Source organism: Diplotaxodon limnothrissa, unplaced genomic scaffold (genome assembly GCF_057381915.1).
Source record: "Diplotaxodon limnothrissa isolate DT_005_m unplaced genomic scaffold, D_limnothrissa_male_GT1.1 unmapped_scaffold_1, whole genome shotgun sequence".
In the NCBI taxonomy this organism is placed as follows: domain Eukaryota; kingdom Metazoa; phylum Chordata; class Actinopteri; order Cichliformes; family Cichlidae; genus Diplotaxodon; species Diplotaxodon limnothrissa.
Genome location: NW_028188555.1, coordinates 139281 through 159261, shown reverse-complemented (window position 1 = coordinate 159261; position 19981 = coordinate 139281). Strand labels below are relative to the sequence as shown.

Genomic DNA, 19981 nt, shown 5'->3' with positions numbered 1-19981 from the left:
TGAAAGTTGTGCTGACACTAAACTGCAGACATCAGGCTGATATTATACTGATCCACACTGAGGATCTTCATGGTAAAGTCTGTTTTCTTCTTCTCTGGTTTAGTCCATTGACTGCAGCAGAACAATGTTCACATTTCAAACAGTGATACTCAACGTATGGCCCGCGGCCCACACGCGGCCTGCCCACCTTTCCTGATTCAGAGAGAGGGGACCCTGATTAACTGTGTAGCTTCTTCCTCACAGTTCTAAGTATCAGACTCAACAATGAATAATCCACAGCTGACTGTCTTTAGCAGGTCAAAGGTCACGGCACACAGCAGACAGTCAGAAATATTCTAACTCTGATCATTTATCAGTTGTGACACTGTGAGACTTGATCAGAGGTGTGATCATCACAGCAGAGGCCTTTGTGTCAAAGTCACTGAGGATCAAACAGAAACACATGAAGCAGATTTTCCTCTTCTGGCTTTTTATAGCAGATAACCTTCAAAATATTCTGCAGTCGATCAAAAACTGAAGCAAACCATGAAGCAACATGTGAACATGAGCTGATGCTGCTGAAGTGAAGCAAAGTTACAGAGGTTTGATTACAGACACAGCTGAGAGTTTGTAATCTGTCATCATTTTAAAAAGTTTCCATGGAACAGCAGAAATGAGGCTTTACTGTCAGAGGCCGACAGCACTGAACACAACAGCAGACTGGTGGCTAATAAACAGTGAATGATGCAGAAACAGATGTTTGAAGCTGTTCTTGGAGTACACTGAGAGAGAGAGAGCTGTGCAGGCAGGAACAGCCAAAGTCAGAGAGAATTCATGAGCATATTTATCAAACGTGAAGCAGAGTTTGGATCTTCTTTTGCTGCTGCTTCACTCAGTTTTGGTTGGAGACAGATGAAACCTGCAGCTTCAGGATCTGTGAGCTGTCCACTTTCAGCCCCGACGGCGTGTCCGTGTACGTGCCGTCGAGTGAACGATCCACGCTCTGTGTTTCCATCTTTGTGTGTTTAGCTGCTCTCATTTACTGTTTTAGCTGTTTGCTGCTTGTTGAAATAGTTTGTGAGCTTTAAGCTGAGATTCTGGCAAAATACATTTATATTAAACATCGATTCAGGATTGAATGAATCAACATCGTTTTATTCAAATTAAAACCATTTAAATGGGAACATGAATTTTTTACAGCCGCCTCTAATGCTGGGTAATGTCAGCTGGTCCATGTGCAGCTGGCTGTGAGGCTCAGGGAGCGTCTACAAAGTGCAACACTGAAAGAACATCATCCATAAATATTGAGTAAGAACTGGACTCTCATACAGCGAGACTCAAATGCCTTTAAACATCAGCTTATCCTGCTGATCCAAGTCCAACACTGAGTTTGTAAAAACATGTTTGTCAATCATTTTGTTTGGTTTCTGAGGAAAAAGATTCAATAAGTTGCTGCTAATACACAACATTTCATCATATTTCCTCATAACCCTCTTTTGTCTGACCATTTGATCCCATTTGAATTTGCAATAAAGGATCCACAGAGTTTGGTGACAATAATGACAGTAGATGTTTGTGTGAAAGTGCTGGAAGCAAATGAGTGTGTGATGTTCTTTCAGTGTTGCACTTTGTAGACGCTCCCTGAGCACTGGTCTCACAGCCAGCTGCACATAGAGACCAGTGTTGTTAGTCCAGGTCAGAAGATGACTTGTTGGAATGAAAATGAGCTTGTAGTTTGTCTGCTTTAATAATGTGACTGGAAAAAGGTGTTGGACTTCAAATATGTCCATTTCTGTCACACTTCACCTTTAAAAGTGAAGCCATGTGGTTCCTGGAAGGAAAAACACGACTTTTTCAAGTCTTTGTCCTGTTTTTATGAGAAATGTACGACTTTAATGTTCTTTTTTTTTAAACTCAATTTTTATTATAATTTACAACATTGCAACTTGTGCTTGTCGATGTTCACAAGTAGGACAGTTACAGGAACCGCAATGCAGAAATGTAGATTAAAATAAGAACTGCAATTAGGAAGCACAAAACAAAACCCAAGCAAAACAAAACCCAAACAAACAAACAAACAGACAACAACAAAAACAAAAAGAAAACAAAAACTTTATGTAATATTAAATAACATGTGACAAACTTAGCCGTAAATGGACAAAACGAAACAGACCTATGCTAAATTATTGAAACAGTAAAGCATGTATGGGTCGCCAACGCTCAGTAAACAATTCTCTCTGAATCCGCAGAGCAGATGTTATTTCCTCCATCTGGTAAATTTCTCTTGCTTTATCAATCCACATATTATATGAAGGTGGGTCAAGATTCAGCCATTTAATAGTGATACACTTTAGTGCTGCTGTAAGATTCTTAAGAGATACTTTTTATTGTTTCCCGCAAAACCCTTTGGTAAGACTCCTAAAATGGCTAACTGTTGGTCTTTTGTTAATGGTTGTTGGAAAACTGTACTGAGAACTTTAAATATGTCATTCCAAAGTGAGCAGATTTTTGGGCATGACCAGAATATATGTGAGTGGGTTCCTAAAGAAGTACCACAATTTCGCCAGCAGGTGTCAGGATTTGTAGGCTTCATTTTGGCAATTATCTCTGGGGTTCTAAAATATCTCATGACCACCTTCTATTTAAATTCTCTCCACAGCCCAGAATTAGTCACCAGATGGGCTTCACCGAACACCTCTTCCCAGGTGTCCTCTGAGATTTGAGTGCCAGTCTCAGCTTCCCACCTTGCCTTAATATCCAAAGTTGCATTTGTATTGAAACTCATAAATGCGTTATAAAAATGACTGATTAATTTTGGGGAGGAATTACTTTGAAATGTTTTTAGAAATATTTCCTCAATGGGTGAGGGCTCCAAAACTTGCCTCCATTCTTTATGTTTTGTCAAAAAGCTTCTTAGCTGCAGAAATCTAAAAAAGTCAGAAGAAGGAAGCCGAAACTGGCCTCAACTGTTCAAATGAGCTCAGGTGCCCATTCCTCACAACATGACAAAGTTTATGAAGCCCGCTATGTGACCATGCTCTGAAGCCAGAGTCTTCCACAATAGGAGAAAAACCCTGCAGGGAGGAGAGCCTTGATAACATTGAAATTTCTTTTGGAAGACCAAATGATTGTTTGATTCTACGCCAAATCTTTAGTGTGACCCTCGTCCGTTCCCCCATATGCACATTTTTAATTGAAATGTTAGAACAAAGCAGGGATTCCAATGATCTTTCGCACATTGTCTTCTCAATGTTTAGCCACTGAGTTTCAGACAAATCCCGCACCCATACAGTCAGGGGTCTCATCTGAGCTGCCCAGAAATAATATTTCAGGTTTGGAACAGCCAATCCCCCCTGCAGGTTTGACAGTTTTAATGTTTGGAACTTGATCATCCCTCATGTGTATTTAGTCTCTGTGTTTCATGTCTCTGTGTCGCATCGTCTGTGTTCCCACCCTCCATATTTTCATGCCCAGTCTTTTGTATTCTTAGCCATAGCTTTCCGTGTCTTCATGATTTATTATAGTATTAGTTCCCCAGTTTAGTTCTCTTCACTGTGATTCTGCCTTGTTTGATGTCTTCAGCCGAAATAAAGGCTCGCTTTTCGTTCAAAACTCAGTTCCATGTCTGCGCCAGTGTCTGCGCCTGAGTCCTCCACACACTCTCCATACGGTCAGCCACTGTGACCGTGACACTAAACTACATGCTGTGTGCAGCCACTCTCCTGAGCCTGTATTATATACACAGCGGTTACAATGACAAACTGAATACAATCTCATATCTACAAAACAGGCTGAGTCTAAGTTGCAGCTACGCTTATGGACATGGAGAAAAAACAGGCGAGTTATCAGCTCACCAGCTACGACTAAGAACAGCTAACCAACTATCCTTGAGATCTACAATGACCAGGGAATAAGGTCTACAGACAACCAAACTATCCTTGAGATCCACAATGATTTCAATAAGGTGTTTGATATTCCCTCCTTGGGAGAAGATGCGATCGCTAGTCTGGAGGAACCTGTCTCTAATGTTGGAATTGAAACGGCCGTACGGAGCATGCAGTCTGGAAAATCTGCTGCCCCGACGGGTATCCATCTGATTTTTTCATAAAGTTTTCTGACCGACTGAATTCACTGTTAAAATCAACTTTTGAAGAATCCTTCCTCTCACAGTCGTTGCCTCCAACAATGCATCAAGCAGTGATGTGTTTAATTGTAAAACAGGAAAAAGACCATTTAGATTGTCGTTCATGTCGTTTAATATCTTTGTTCAACACAGACACCAAGATCCTGGCTCAAGTGTTGGCCCGTCGCTTACACAAGTATTTGTCCTCCATTATTTCACCAGACCAGACGGGCTTTATTAGGCACTCTTTTTTGAACATTAGAGCTCTATTAAATATCATTTATACCCATGTTAAAGGTGATACATTGGAAACTGTCATTTGGCTTGACGCAGAAAAGGCGTTGGATCGGGTGAGATGGGATTTTTTTTTTATACGCTTAAAAAATGTGTCTTTAATTTTGTATCTTGGATAAAAGTATTGTATTGCTCCCCTCTAACAGCCGTCCAGACTAACAATAATCTGCCCCCCAGGACAGGGATGCCCTCTGTCTCCTTTTTGCCATTGAACCGCTAGCTGTTGCTCTGAGACAATGTGTTGGTGTTGAGGGAAAACATCGAGGGGGTATCGAACATGAAGTCTCTCTTTATGCCGACGACATGATTTTATTTATTTCCAACCCATCGAACAGCCTCCGCAAACTTTTGGATAGACTTACAATAATAATAATAATACGTTTTATTTATAGGCGCCTTTAAGAGCCTCAAGGTCACCTTAATGCATACTTAAGGAATTTGGGACAATTTCTGGATATAAAGTGAATTTTGGGAAGAGCGAGGCAAAGTCTATCTGTACGACAACTGGGGAGTTTTGTGTATTTTAGCCCCTTTTAAACCCAGCTATAACAAGTTTAAGTACTCGGGCATCTGGGTGACAAGAAAACCACAAAGACTTGTATAAAACTATCTTCCTTTATTGTCGAAGCTTAAAGAGGATTTTGGAAAATGTGAGTTTTGCCTCTTTATATTTATGGTGGGAATGCAGAACAAGGAGCAAAGATGAATGTGATGCTGAATCAGCAGAAGACTTGGACTCATTTGATTCCAGCTTTGATATCATTGATTTCAATATGTCCATTTCTGTCACACTTCACCTTTAAAAGTGAAGCCATGTGGTTCCTGGAAGGAAAAACACGACTTTTTCAAGTCTTTGTCCTGTTTTTATGAGAAATGTACGACTTTAATGTGAAACATTCAGAGTTTTTTCTCTTGTTGTGTTTGTTTGAAGCTGCTTCCTGTTGGCTTCAGCTGTTTGGAGTTTCCATTTTCTAAACTTCTACATTCTGAACCTTCTTCAGCTCTGAACAGATGATGAAACACTGAATGATTTCAAGCACTTTGTCTAATAAACTTACATCTTTCATTCTTTATACAGATTGTGGAACTGTGATTTGTCAGAGATCAGCTGTGATTATCTGGCAGCAGCACTGAAGTCCAACCCCTCCCATCTGAGAGAGCTGGTGCTGAGCGACAACAACAACCTGCAGGATCCAGGAGTGAAGCATCTGTGTGGTTTCCTGGAGAGTCCAGGATGTAAACTTGAAACTCTGAGGTCAGTCAGCATGTTTTAGTTGTGCCGAGATGAATATGATGAGAAAGTTGTGCTGACACTAAACTGCAGACATCAGGCTGATATTATACTGATCCACACTGAGGATCTTCATGGTAAAGTCTGTTTTCTTCTTCTCTGGTTTAGTCCATTGACTGCAGCAGAACAATGTTCACATTTCAAACAGTGATACTCAACGTATGGCCCGCGGCCCACATGCGGCCTGCCCACCTTTCCTGATTCAGAGAGAGGGGACCCTGATTAACTGTGTAGCTTCTTCCTCACAGTTCTAAGTATCAGACACAACAATGAATAATCCACAGCTGACTGTCTTTAGCAGGTCAAAGGTCACGGCACACAGCAGACAGTCAGAAATATTCTAACTCTGATCATTTATCAGTTGTGACACTGTGAGACTTGATCAGAGGTGTGATCATCACAGCAGAGGCCTTTGTGTCAAAGTCACTGAGGATCAAACAGAAACACATGAAGCAGATTTTCCTCTTCTGGCTTTTTATAGCAGATAACCTTCAAAATATTCTGCAGTCGATCAAAAACTGAAGCAAACCATGAAGCAACATGTGAACATGAGCTGATGCTGCTGAAGTGAAGCAAAGTTACAGAGGTTTGATTACAGACACAGCTGAGAGTTTGTAATCTGTCATCATTTTAAAAAGTTTCCATGGAACAGCAGAAATGAGGCTTTACTGTCAGAGGCCGACAGCACTGAACACAACAGCAGACTGGTGGCTAATAAACAGTGAATGATGCAGAAACAGATGTTTGAAGCTGTTCTTGGAGTACACTGAGAGAGAGAGAGCTGTGCAGGCAGGAACAGCCAAAGTCAGAGAGAATTCATGAGCATATTTATCAAACGTGAAGCAGAGTTTGGATCTTCTTTTGCTGCTGCTTCACTCAGTTTTGGTTGGAGACAGATGAAACCTGCAGCTTCAGGATCTGTGAGCTGTCCATTTTCAGCCCCGACGGCGTGTCCGTGTACGTGCCGTCGAGTGAACGATCCACGCTCTGTGTTTCCATCTTTGTGTGTTTAGCTGCTCTCATTTACTGTTTTATCTGTTTGCTGCTTGTTGAAATAGTTTGTGAGCTTTAACCTGAGATTCTGGCAAAATACATTTATATTAAACATCGATTCAGGATTGAATGAATCAACATCGTTTTATTCAAATTAAAACCATTTAAATGGGAACATGAATTTTTTACAGCCGCCTCTAATGCTGGGTAATGTCAGCTGGTCCATGTGCAGCTGGCTGTGAGGCTCAGGGAGCGTCTACAAAGTGCAACACTGAAAGAACATCATCCATAAATATTGAGTAAGAACTGGACTCTCATACAGCGAGACTCAAATGCCTTTAAACATCAGCTTATCCTGCTGATCCAAGTCCAACACTGAGTTTGTAAAAACATGTTTGTCAATCATTTTGTTTGGTTTCTGAGGAAAATGATTCAATAAGTTGCTGCTAATACACAACATTTCATCATATTTCCTCATAACCCTCTTTTGTCTGACCATTTGATCCCATTTGAATTTGCAATAAAGGATCCACAGAGTTTGGTGACAATAATGACAGTAGATGTTTGTGTGAAAGTGCTGGAAGCAAATGAGTGTGTGATGTTCTTTCAGTGTTGCACTTTGTAGACGCTCCCTGAGCACTGGTCTCACAGCCAGCTGCACATAGAGACCAGTGTTGTTAGTCCAGGTCAGAAGATGACTTGTTGGAATGAAAATGAGCTTGTAGTTTGTCTGCTTTAATAATGTGACTGGAAAAAGGTGTTGGACTTCAAATATGTCCATTTCTGTCACACTTCACCTTTAAAAGTGAAGCCATGTGGTTCCTGGAAGGAAAAACACGACTTTTTCAAGTCTTTGTCCTGTTTTTATGAGAAATGTACGACTTTAATGTGAAACATTCAGAGTTTTTTCTCTTGTTGTGTTTGTTTGAAGCTGCTTCCTGTTGGCTTCAGCTGTTTGGAGTTTCCATTTTCTAAACTTCTACATTCTGAACCTTCTTCAGCTCTGAACAGATGATGAAACACTGAATGATTTCAAGCACTTTGTCTAATAAACTTACATCTTTCATTCTTTATACAGATTGGTGGGCTGTGGTTTGTCAGAGATCAGCTGTGATTATCTGGCAGCAGCACTGAAGTCCAACCCCTCCCATCTGAGACAGCTGGTCCTGAGCTTCAACAACAAGCTGCAGGATCCAGGAGTGAAGCATCTGTGTGGTTTCCTGGAGAGTCCAGGATGTAAACTTGAAACTCTGGGGTCAGTCAGCATGTTTTAGTTGTGCTGAGATGAATATGATGTGAAAGTTGTGCTGACACTAAACTGCAGACATCAGGCTGATATTATACTGATCCACACTGAGGATCTTCATGGTAAAGTCTGTTTTCTTCTTCTCTGGTTTAGTCCATTGACTGCAGCAGAACAATGTTCACATTTCAAACCTTCAAAGAAGAAGAAAAATCCTCCACTGGAAAATTCACTGTGAAACTCTCAAACTCTTCATTGCACCTTAAAGTCTGTCTGACACTGAAATCCAAAGCAAAATGTGCATTTGCTTTACAGACGGCAGTCCAACACAAACATACACACATCATCCAAAACACAGTCCAACATCCAAATCTCCTCCACTGCCAGCATGAATGATGGGAAAGAGAAGCAGGAACACTCTGACATTCAGGGTTAGAATGAGTTTCATCAAGCAGACTGTGAAGATCAAAGCTGCATTAGAAAGCTTACATGAATGAATGAGTGGACAGAAGTGGACAGAGATCATCTGAAGCACTTCAAAGGCTTTAAATCAGCACATTTCTCTTTATTCTTTATCAACTCTGTTAGTTTCTCTCAGTTTTCTGTGGAATGAAGCTAACAGCAGGCTAATAAGATGCTGACCAATAGGTTTCTATTAAAGGTTGTAATTTGTATATGAAAAAGTGCTTTGGCTCAGCAGGGATCAGCTTACAGGTAGAATACAGCTGCTGGATGGGATTAGCATGTCATAGCTATCTACCAAACTGCTAACTGGGGGATTTCAGGCCATCTATGGATCATTTTTGCTAACTGTTTATTCAGCTTAGGCTCACAGGGCTGCAGCCTGTGCCCTAGCTGTCATAGGGCAAGAGGCGTGGTCCACCTGCACAGGTGAGCAGTCCATCACAGGGCCAACAGAGAGACAGAGAAGCACTCCCTCACATCCACACCTACAGCCAATGTAGAAGCACCAATGAACCTAAGCAGCATTTCATTGGACTGTGGGAGAACATCCAACCTCCACAGAAAGGCCCAGCTGACCAACAAGCTTCAACCTACAACCTTCTTGCTCTAAGGCACTAGTGCTAACCACTTTTGCCCATTTCAGCCCAAATCCTGCATCTTCCTGTTTCTGACTCCAGGCCAGCTCCACTAACACTTTCTCATCAGACACTGCCACCTAGTGGAGGAAGTCTTAGTTCCATTTGAAGCTTCAGATTACAGTTAGTTCCTTTACAAAGAGGTGGAGGTGGTGGGGCCACAGCACCATCATCACTGAGTGCCATAGGACACTTAACCTTTGTTTCCATATGCTGGGAACTTCCTGTTGTTCCAAGGAGGACTGGAAAATGTGTGAAAATCTCCCAGTCAGTTCCTCACAGCACACTTCAATCATTTCCCTCCCACAGCATCAGGACCAGGGCTTTTTCTCTCTTTGGTCCCACTAAGAGATTTCCACACAAACACCTCATCAGTGGGACTCTCAGAGCTACCAGCCCTTTGCTACAATCACAAAGCTCTTCATTGAAATCAATGATATCAAAGCTGGAATCAAATGAGTCCAAGTCTTCTGCTGATTCAGCATCACATTCATCTTTGCTCCTTGTTCTGCATCCCCACCATGGACTTCATTCCTTTCCAAGCCAGCCTTGAGTGTCCTTTATTCAGCTCATCCTCTGCTTTACTTTTACACCTGATTTTAGCTGCTTTATCTCTCTTTCAACAGGTTTCTGTGCCTCAATCTTTTTCTTCTCTCCCTCATAACAAGACAGCTTGTTCTGCCTGAGAACATGTTGGAGTGATTTACTAATCCAGGGCTGCTTATTGGGGAAAATACTTCCTGTTTCCAAAGTAATCCCCATTTTTCCCAGAAAGAAATGTCAGTAGAAATCGATGATCTAAGTGAGAACATGAGCCTTTCAAAAGTCCCAGTGGGTGCAGTCAAAGCAGTCCCTCAGTCCCAGTATAGAGTCTTTGGTCCAGACTGGAACAGCTGTGTGCCCAGTTTGAGCTCTCTTCAGTGCTGTGACCTGACAGACCCAGAGGGGCCATCACATCACATTTAGAAGCTCCCCTGATGGAGCCACAACACATGTCCAATACTTAGTCTGTCTTGTTGGACCAACTGGAAGAAATGATTCAAGGACTTAGTCACAGAACAGAGATTCAAATCTCCAAAATCCAACTGGCTGCATCAGGACATATAGTCTGAAACTCTGCACAGTTTCCTGTTTGAAGCTGCTTCCTGTTGGCTTCAGCTGTTTGGAGTTTCCATTTTCTAAACTTCTACATTCTGAACCTTCTTCAGCTCTGAACAGATGATGAAACACTGAATGATTTCAAGCACTTTGTCTAATAAACTTACATCTTTCATTCTTTATACAGATTGAGGGACTGTGGTTTGTCAAAGATCAGCTGTGATTATCTGGCAGCAGCACTGAAGTCCAACCCCTCCCATCTGAGAGTGCTGGACCTGTGGGGAAACAACCTGAAGGATCCAGATGTGAAGCAGCTGTCTGATCTTCAGCAGAGTCCAGACTACAGACTGGAGACTCTGGGGTCAGTAGAGTGATGGAGTGAGTGGGTGGTGCTGTCAGCAGTATTGTACTAAACACAGTCAGTATGAAACAAAGATCCAGTGTTTCCTGTAAAGCTGCAGCTTCTCAGTGAAGCTGTGAGAGGAGAACGGTGACAGGCTTCAGGATTGGACACAAACACTTCCTGTTTCTCACCTTTATGGTCACCATAGTAACGGCTGACACGCTCTGATCAAACACTGTCAACAGCCAATCAGCTCTCTGAACAAAGCAGCACGCAGACCAATGACTGCATTGATTTCCAAGTTTAAAGCACTGAAGAACACAGTCTGTAGGTGAGGAAGAATTTAGTGAGAGCAGATGTTTGGATGGAATTCCTCCAGTTAACAGCTGGAACCGTCCATCTGGATTGTTGGGCTTGTTGTTGGGGTTCCTACAGAGCTCAGAGTGGACACACCAAGGTTCTTCTAATGAATGAAAGTCCAAACTCAAACTAGGAGGGAAAAACATTTTCAGCAACTTCAATAAAAATCCAAAGATTAGAAAAAGTGAAGCAACAATGAGTCCTAGTACAGTCCCAGCACTGACGTCCCTGCTGCTCTTTATACTGGATGTGCTGCATCACTGACTGACAGCTGATGAAGAGTCTCTGGAAACACTCGTTTATCTCCTCTGCCCTTCCTCCTTCTCTCTGCAGGTGGAGGTGATGATGGTAAACAGGACGGTGTGTGTGCTGAGAGAGGAGCAGCTGTGTCCTGATGATCCAGAGAGGTTGAAGCAGCAGCAGCTTGTGTGTAGAGACGCTCTGACTGGGCCATGTTACTGGGAGGTGGAGAGGAGAGCTTCATCCAGCAGTGACTGACAGAGGAATGAAGTGCAGATGACTGTCAGTGCTGCAGAGTGAACTGCTCTGAGAACAGCTCCACTGTCAGACACAATGTAGAGTCCAGCATCAGCCCTGTGTGTCCCTCTGGATCTGACAGAGGATCATCAGTGTATCTGGACTGCTCTGCTGCTGCTCTGTCCTTCTACAGTCTCTGCACAGTCTCTGTCTCACTCTGGAAAGATTTTACAACTTGTTGTAATTACAGAACGTTAATATAATATTCAAACATGTGATCTTCTCTTTATTTCTGAATCTTTACCAAATAAAGAAAAACCAAACTAACAAACAGAAGCTGTCGTGTCCTTTTTCACCACATCTGTGAATCTTTTCTGTGTTTTTCCTCTTTTCCTCCTTCCTGCAGCTCCATCTTCATCATTCTGTGTCCAGTATATGTGAACACGTCCAAAGCATCTGAGCCTCATGTTACCCGTTTGTGTGAGTTACGCCTGTCGTTGTGTTGTGGTGTATAAATAAGGGGCAGGAGACAGCGCTGGATCTCTGAGTTCTTTACTCTCAATTTCTGCAACATCTGCAATATCTAGAAATGCAAACCTGTGAGCTGTGTGTGTTGTGCGTCTGCTCGGCCACCTCTCCTCCGGCCGTGCTGGAAGCAGCTGTGCGTTTGACAGTTTTATCGACTCGACAATAATCGAACAAATTAAATGTTCAAAAATATCAACTTAAGCACTTCAAAGTCAACAAAAAGCTTAAAACAATGAAATAATATTTCACTGACAAAACAACAGCTCATAAGAACGATACACAAAATAATACAGAAACAAACAAATAAAAGTTATTAACCAGGATCCATGTTTTTGTCACAAACACTGAATCAGCTGATTCACTCTTTATGTTTCTGAGTTTGTTTTGTGATTATAGTTCTGGTTTCTGTTTCTGTGTCTTCACTGTGTCCCACGTCTCCTTACTTTGGACTCTGTGTTATATTTCCTGTTTTACTTTGACAGTCCTGTGTTACTGTTTCCTGTCTCGTGTGTGTAATTGGTCCCAGCTGTGTTTCCCTCCTCTCCCGTTCCCTGATTACTAAACTGCGTCCACGCCGCCGGCGCTCCTCTCCACAGCTGGATTCCAGGATTTCAGAGCATCCAGCTGTGGTGAGTGATGGAGACACTTTCTCTGCTCCCTCAGTAATCAGGACAGTTTATTGAACATCAGAGGACATAAAGGACTGTTTTTCACCTGCCCGTTCTGAACCTGGACATTAAAGACTGCTGGCTTCAAGGACATTAATCCCAGTGTCAGCCAGCCAATAACAGCCTGTGTTTTTCAGCTCTTTAGGAGTCAGAAATGAGAAAGACACAGACTGCTAACCTCTCCCTGCAGGAAATAAGCTCCGCCTCTTCCTTTCAACAAATTCCTTTAAGCTTCAGTATTAGACTGTGTAGGCTCAACAATAACAGTGCAGCCTGCTGATAGAGGTGAAGAGGGAGGTAATTTACCCCACACAAGGTGTTCCTGAAAGGGTTCCAGCGTAACACGCTGTCTCAACTTCACTGTGCCAATCTTATCAGGCACCGCCCCTCCTCGCCAACGCTCAACATTGGAAAGCATGGATAAAAACTGTCTACAGTCATCATTGGTGACATCACCTGAGATAGATACAAGCCTCCAATACTCATCCGTATTCTTCATTACATGAATCAACGACTTAATAGCGTTACTGCCAATAATCATGTCGTCACTTTGGCCTGGAATAACCAGCATGGGGATGAGCAGCTTGAAACCATAAAGAGTCACTTCCAAATCACAAACTGCTTTAGGTTGGAACTGGTGACCCCCAGCACCAACAACAACAATGTCATTAGCTGGTTCGAGCTTCAGATCAGGGCAGGACTGTAAAAGCCGCGTAGCAGTAGCCTCACTAATAGAGCACGACATAGAGCCACTGTCGATCATGGCTCTCAGTGAAACTCCGCCCAAAGTCCCCACAGTCGTATAAAACAAATTGTCAGATTTCTTAATTCTTTGCGTCATTTGGAAGACAACTGTCGTACCAGGTGGCGAAGTGGAGCACAGAGATTCATACATGGATCCCAGGTCATCGCTGTCGCAAGTGGGAGAGTCACTCAGATGATCCACACTTTCCTCCCTCAAATGTGGATCAACTAGTTTTCCGACCGTCGAGGGGCAGAAGACGACGAGGATCCAGGACAGGCACGCCTGGTGTGGTCATTTGAGTGGCACAGAAAACAGAGTTTGTGATCTCGGCAGTGCATGAAAGCTGTGTGAGACATATCATGACAGACGGAGCAGGGCTTATCATGTAGGCCCTCAATCCTGGAACGTCTGGAGTTAGGCCGCGTGGTCAAACCAGGCTGAAAGGATCTTTGCAGCAGAACCTTCTCAAGCATGCCTATGAGCCGCTCCAAAGTAGCTGAATCTGTCGACTGTGGCTGAATGTGCTTCTCTGTTGGCTGGACAGGCAACGCTGTTGATATCTGCTGCGCATTCACTGCAACTCTCTCGGCTGTCGTGCTGCTTGAGTTCAACTGTCATGGTCTACGGTGGGTGGCTGGAGTTTCCATTAGGCTCCTGAACTGACCTGGGATCCGCCCCTGGGCAGGGCCAACTCCAGCTCCTGCACACCTGGAGCCTATTGCAGGCTATCAAGCCAGAGGGATTTAAACCACACATCGATGTTCACTCACTGCCAGTTCGTCATCAACCCATGTTGGTAACAGGTCTTGTGTTTCAAATTCTCGCTGTGATTTATCTTACTAACAAAGACTCTTTTGTACTACAGTTGCTGTACCCACCCTGGCTCACTCCACCTCCGGACTCGGGATACCTAGTGATCATTTTGGAAATCCCTCTGTGCCTCACCTGCCTGCCCTCCTGCCATCACACTCCATCTGGAGCCCCGGATCTCAGGTCAGCCTTTCCACGCCACTCAGCCTCCCCTGGATCTTCATCATCCCCCTCTCAAACACTCCAGGTCCCTAACTGCAAGTAAGAATTGCTGCTCTTATACTGGCCACTTCTGAGCTGCCTTCACTACCTGCCTAACTCCTATATCCTCTCCCCTCAGTGTGACTGTTCCCCACTCAGCTCCGTTCCACTTCTCAGGCCTCGTTCCCTCGCCCTAGCCACGTTCCCCTGGGCACGCCACACCAAGGCTCCACGTCTCGTCATTTTCTGTCTTTGCCACGTTTCCCTTTTTTCCCCCCTTGCACTTAACCGTAATAAACTGTTAAATCATCTACTGTCTCCGCTCTGGGTTTCTGCACCTGAGTCCTATTCAGTACCGGCCATCCGTCGCCGTGACAGTACGAACTGGCCAACAAATGGACTCAGCAGACCCAGTACGTGCAGCAGTCTCCAAGCAGGGAGCCATTTTAGGGGCTCATGAGCAAGCGTTGCAGGTTCTCGACACCCGGTGTCAAACCATAGGCGAGACCCAGGCTAGGATCTTAGCTTCCCTGCAGGAGATTCAGTCGGCTCTTTCCCCTCCTCCAGGCCCATCCTCCGCGTCCCCTGCGCCCGTGGCAGAACCTCCCCAGTCTTCCCCAGCTCCGACCCCTTCGGGCTCCGTGTTTCGCGATGCTGCATTCCCAGAACCCGAGCCGTACTCTGGGGAGCGGGGCCGCTGTACGGCCTTTCTACTGAAATGTTCTCTCGCGTTCACGCATTCACCCCGTTCATTTACTAGCGAATCAGCTCGGGTAGCATATCTGGTGGCTAAGCTACAGGGCAAGGCGCTGTTATGGGCCGAGGCGTACCTGTCGGCTCACCCGCTCCCAACCTGCTCGTTTGATGATTTTCTGTGCGAGTTTAAAAAGACCTTTACTCACCCAGTATCGGAGGGTAGTTCTGATGAAAGGTTGCTCGGGTTGCAACAGGGGAGCCGGAGTGTCGCTGAGTTCATTATCGACTTCCGTACCGCAGCCGCCGAGGCCAATTGGCCCGATCATGCCCTTCGGGGAGTGTTCCGTCGCGCCTTAAACGACGAGCTCAAAGACCAGCTCGCTTCCCGCGATGAGCCCGAATCCTTTGAAGACTTGGTCTCCCTTTCCCTTCGGATAGATAATCGCCTGAGAGAAAGGGAGGCAGAAAAGAACCAGAAACATCGTAAACCTGCGCCTCGTACGTTTTCACTTCCTCCACCGTCACGTCCGGTGTCAACATCCGCTCCCGTTTCCGTGGAAACGGACGCCGCTCCGGAGCCTATGCTAATCGGCCGCTCTCGTCTCACACCAGAGGAGCGAGAACGACGGCTTCGGTCGGGCGCGTGTTTTTACTGTGGCTCAGTGGAGCATAGGTTAGCGCAGTGTTCGGTTCGGCCAAAAGGCTCCGCCCGCCGGTAATTTCGGGGATACAGGTGGGCGGATCCTCTTTCAGTTCCAAACCCCGGTTAATTCTACCAGTCACCCTGTGTCTAAATAAGGTTTCTCACCCCCTCCATGCTCTCGTTGATTCCGGAGCAGAGCAAAATTTAATAGATTTAGCTCTCGCTAGACGCCTTCATTTGCCACTCAAGACTCTCGATCCTCCCATCCCTGTTACCGCATTAAACGAGCAAATATTCTCTCAGATAACCCATCAGGCTGGCCCCGTAACCCTCGTCACCTCTGGAAACCACCATGAAGCCATTACCTTATTCACCTTCTCTTCTCCTGATTCACCACTCATCCTAGGCTACCCCTGGCTACAGAAACACAACCCTCATATAGACTGGTCTGGAAGTAAAATCGCTAGTTGGAGCCCTTTTTGTCTAGCCCACTGCCTCAAGTCTGCCCTACCGCCGGGTGCCCCTGACACTAACACCTCAGGCGTTGATCCGGTTGACCTCACACTCGTCCCACCTGAGTACCATGACCTCCAGGAAGTTTTCAGTAAAGACAAAGCGTCGTCCTTACCACCCCACAGGCCTTATGACTGCGCTATCGACCTTCTACCTGGTGCTCCGCTTCCCTCTAGCCGGCTATTCAACATCTCCAGACCAGAAAGAGAGTCCATGGAAAAGTACATCCACGAGTCATTAGCTGCAGGTATCATCCGCCCATCCTCCTCTCCAGTGGCCGCCGGCTTCTTTTTTGTGGAAAAGAAGGATAAATCACTCCGTCCATGCATAGACTACAGAGGGTTAAACGACATCACCATTAAAAACAAATATCCTTTACCCCTTATCAGCTCAGCCTTCGAACCCCTCCATGAAGTCACCGTATTCACCAAACTGGATCTCCGCAATGCCTACCACCTTGTCCGCATCAGGGAGGGGGACGAATGGAAAACGGCTTTTAATACGCCCCTAGGTCATTTTGAGTATTTGGTCATGCCGTTTGGGTTAACCAATGCCCCCGCTGTCTTTCAGAACCTGGTCAACGACGTGCTCCGTGATTTCCTGAACCAGTTTGTCTTTGTTTATCTTGATGACATACTCATTTTCTCCAAGACCCCCCAGGAACACCATGTCCACGTCCGAGCAGTCCTCCAACGCCTCCTGGAAAACCGACTTTACGTCAAAGCCGAGAAATGTGAGTTTCATGCACAATCTGTCACTTTTCTTGGCTATATACTTGCAGGAGGGCAGGTGAAGACTGATCCAGCCAAGATCCGCACGATCCTGGAGTGGCCCACGCCCACGTCACGCAAGCACCTACAACGTTTCCTCGGCTTTGCCAATTTCTACCGGAGGTTTATTCGCAACTACAGCCAGGTAGCCACTCCTCTCACTACACTCACATCCACCAAAAGACAGTTCATCTGGACACCTGAAGCTGAGGTAGCATTCAGTAGGCTCAAGCGCCTATTTACTTCAGCTCCAGTATTGTGTCACCCAGATCACTCCAAGCCATTTGTTCTAGAGGTAGACGCGTCCGACGTCGGCGTCGGAGCAGTCCTTTCACAGCATTCAGGTTCCAAGGCCAAGTTACACCCATGTGCCTTTTTTTCACGTCGACTCTCGTCAGCTGAACGCAACTATGATGTAGGAGACAGAGAGTTGCTGGCTATTAAGTTAGCCCTGGAAGAGTGGCGTCACCTATTGGAAGGAGCTGAACACCCATTCACCATCTTCACAGATCATAAAAACCTTACTTACCTCAAAACAGCTAAGCGTCTAAACGCCCGCCAGGCCCGTTGGTCTCTGTTCTTTGATCGCTTCAAGTTTGCCATCTCTTTCCGTCCAGGTTCCAAGAACGCCAAGGCTGATGCCCTGTCTCGTCTTTACGACCCAGACGCTGAACCCACCGAACCAGCTCCTGTGCTTCCTGCCTCCTGCCGCGTAGCGTTTTTATCCTGGGACATAGAGGAATCCATCCAGCGTGCTTTACTGGATGAACCAGACCCTGGCACAGGTCCTCCGGGCCGCCGCTTCATTCCCACAGCAACCCGTTCGGCTGTAATTAAGTGGGCTCATACCTCCCGGTTTTCCTGCCATCCTGGAATCGGCCGCACCATCGCACTACTACGTCGTCACTTCTGGTGGGCAACTCTGGAACATGATGTGCGGGACTACGTCTCTGCCTGTGACGTGTGCGCCAGGAACAAGACCCGAAATCAGCGACCATCCGGTCTTCTACAACCTCTAGCCGTACCTTCTCGTCCTTGGTCCCACATTTCCCTGGACTTTGTCACTGGACTGCCTAGGTCAGCAGGTAAAACAGTGATACTCTCTGTGATCGACAGGTTTTCAAAAGCAGCTCACTTCGTTGCCCTGGAGAAACTACCCACTGCCACGGAAACTGCAAGACTGATGGTTGACCACGTCTTCAAACTCCACGGGATTCCTGCCGAGGTCACTTCTGACAGGGGACCTCAGTTTACATCCCAGGTTTGGAAATCTTTCTGCTCTGCCCTGGGTGCTCGAGCCAACCTCAGTTCTGGTTACCACCCTCAAACCAACGGGCAGACTGAGAGGCTCAACCAAGAGCTGGAGTCCATGCTCCGCTGCATGGTTTCCCATAACCCGGCTACCTGGTCAGCACATCTCCCATGGGTGGAGTATGCGCACAATTCTCATGTTTCCGCATCCACTGGTCTCTCTCCATTTGAAGCGTCCCTGGGCTATCAGCCTCCCCTCTTCCCTGAGGACGAGGCTGATTTGGCTGTGCCTTCCGTCCAGCACCATCTCCAGCGCTGCCGCCGCGTCTGGACTCGGACCCAGGAGGCACTGAAGAAAGCTGCTGCCCGCCACTGCCGCTATGCAGATCGTCTACGGTCGCCAGCTCCTCGGTACGCTCCAGGACAGAAGGTGTGGCTGTCGGCTAAGGATGTTCCCCTTAAAGTTTCCTCCCGCAAGCTGGCTCCTCGGTTTATTGGGCCGTATGTCATCCACTCGGTCATCTCGCCCTCTGCTGTGAAGCTCGAGCTTCCTCCCAGTCTGCGGATTCACCCGGTTTTTCATGTTTCCCAAGTCAGGCCTGTGCTGTCCAGTGTGCTGTGCCCGCCTTCCGACCCCCCTCCGCCCGCCCGGCTCATCGATGGTCATCCGGCCTATACGGTTCAGCGGATCGTTGACGTCCGTCGCCGTGGTCGGGGTCGCCAGTTTTTGGTGGACTGGGAGGGGTATGGGCCTGAGGAACGTGCCTGGGTTCCTCGCTCGTTTATCCTTGATCCTGCTCTTGTCTCTGATTTTTTCAGGTCACGTCGCGGGCTGGGGACCGGTCGGCCGCCGGGTGGCGTCCCTTGAGGGGGGGGTACTGTCATGGTCTACGGTGGGTGGCTGGAGTTTCCATTAGGCTCCTGAACTGACCTGGGATCCGCCCCTGGGCAGGGCCAACTCCAGCTCCTGCACACCTGGAGCCTATTGCAGGCTATCAAGCCAGAGGGATTTAAACCACACATCGATGTTCACTCACTGCCAGTTCGTCATCAACCCATGTTGGTAACAGGTCTTGTGTTTCAAATTCTCGCTGTGATTTATCTTACTAACAAAGACTCTTTTGTACTACAGTTGCTGTACCCACCCTGGCTCACTCCACCTCCGGACTCGGGATACCTAGTGATCATTTTGGAAATCCCTCTGTGCCTCACCTGCCTGCCCTCCTGCCATCACACTCCATCTGGAGCCCCGGATCTCAGGTCAGCCTTTCCACGCCACTCAGCCTCCCCTGGATCTTCATCATCCCCCTCTCAAACACTCCAGGTCCCTAACTGCAAGTAAGAATTGCTGCTCTTATACTGGCCACTTCTGAGCTGCCTTCACTACCTGCCTAACTCCTATATCCTCTCCCCTCAGTGTGACTGTTCCCCACTCAGCTCCGTTCCACTTCTCAGGCCTCGTTCCCTCGCCCTAGCCACGTTCCCCTGGGCACGCCACACCAAGGCTCCACGTCTCGTCATTTTCTGTCTTTGCCACGTTTCCCTTTTTTTCCCCCTTGCACTTAACCGTAATAAACTGTTAAATCATCTACTGTCTCCGCTCTGGGTTTCTGCACCTGAGTCCTATTCAGTACCGGCCATCCGTCGCCGTGACATCAACGTTCCTCCAGAGTGGGACTCACACAGGATTTCCTGGACCTCATTGGCTGTCCATTTATCAATTGTCTTTGATCTAAAGATCATGGCAAGCTCAGGGGAGGGACAGTTTTTGATGAACATTCGGGTGACCTCAGTGCTGGGGCTACCCAATGCCTGTCCTCGTTCCTTCAGGCGCTCAACAGCAAGATCAACAGCA

The 19981-nt window shown here is 46.3% G+C and overlaps 1 long non-coding RNA gene across 1 annotated transcript; it reads left to right on the top strand.

Moving 5' to 3' along the window:
- Positions 1-19010: 19010 nt before the first annotated feature.
- Positions 19011-19679, top strand: LOC146606947 (uncharacterized). Its single transcript, XR_014905276.1, has 3 exons — positions 19011-19185; positions 19259-19464; positions 19544-19679. It is a non-coding gene; the product is annotated as an uncharacterized LOC146606947 (long non-coding RNA).
- The last annotated feature ends 302 nt before the right edge of the window (positions 19680-19981 follow it).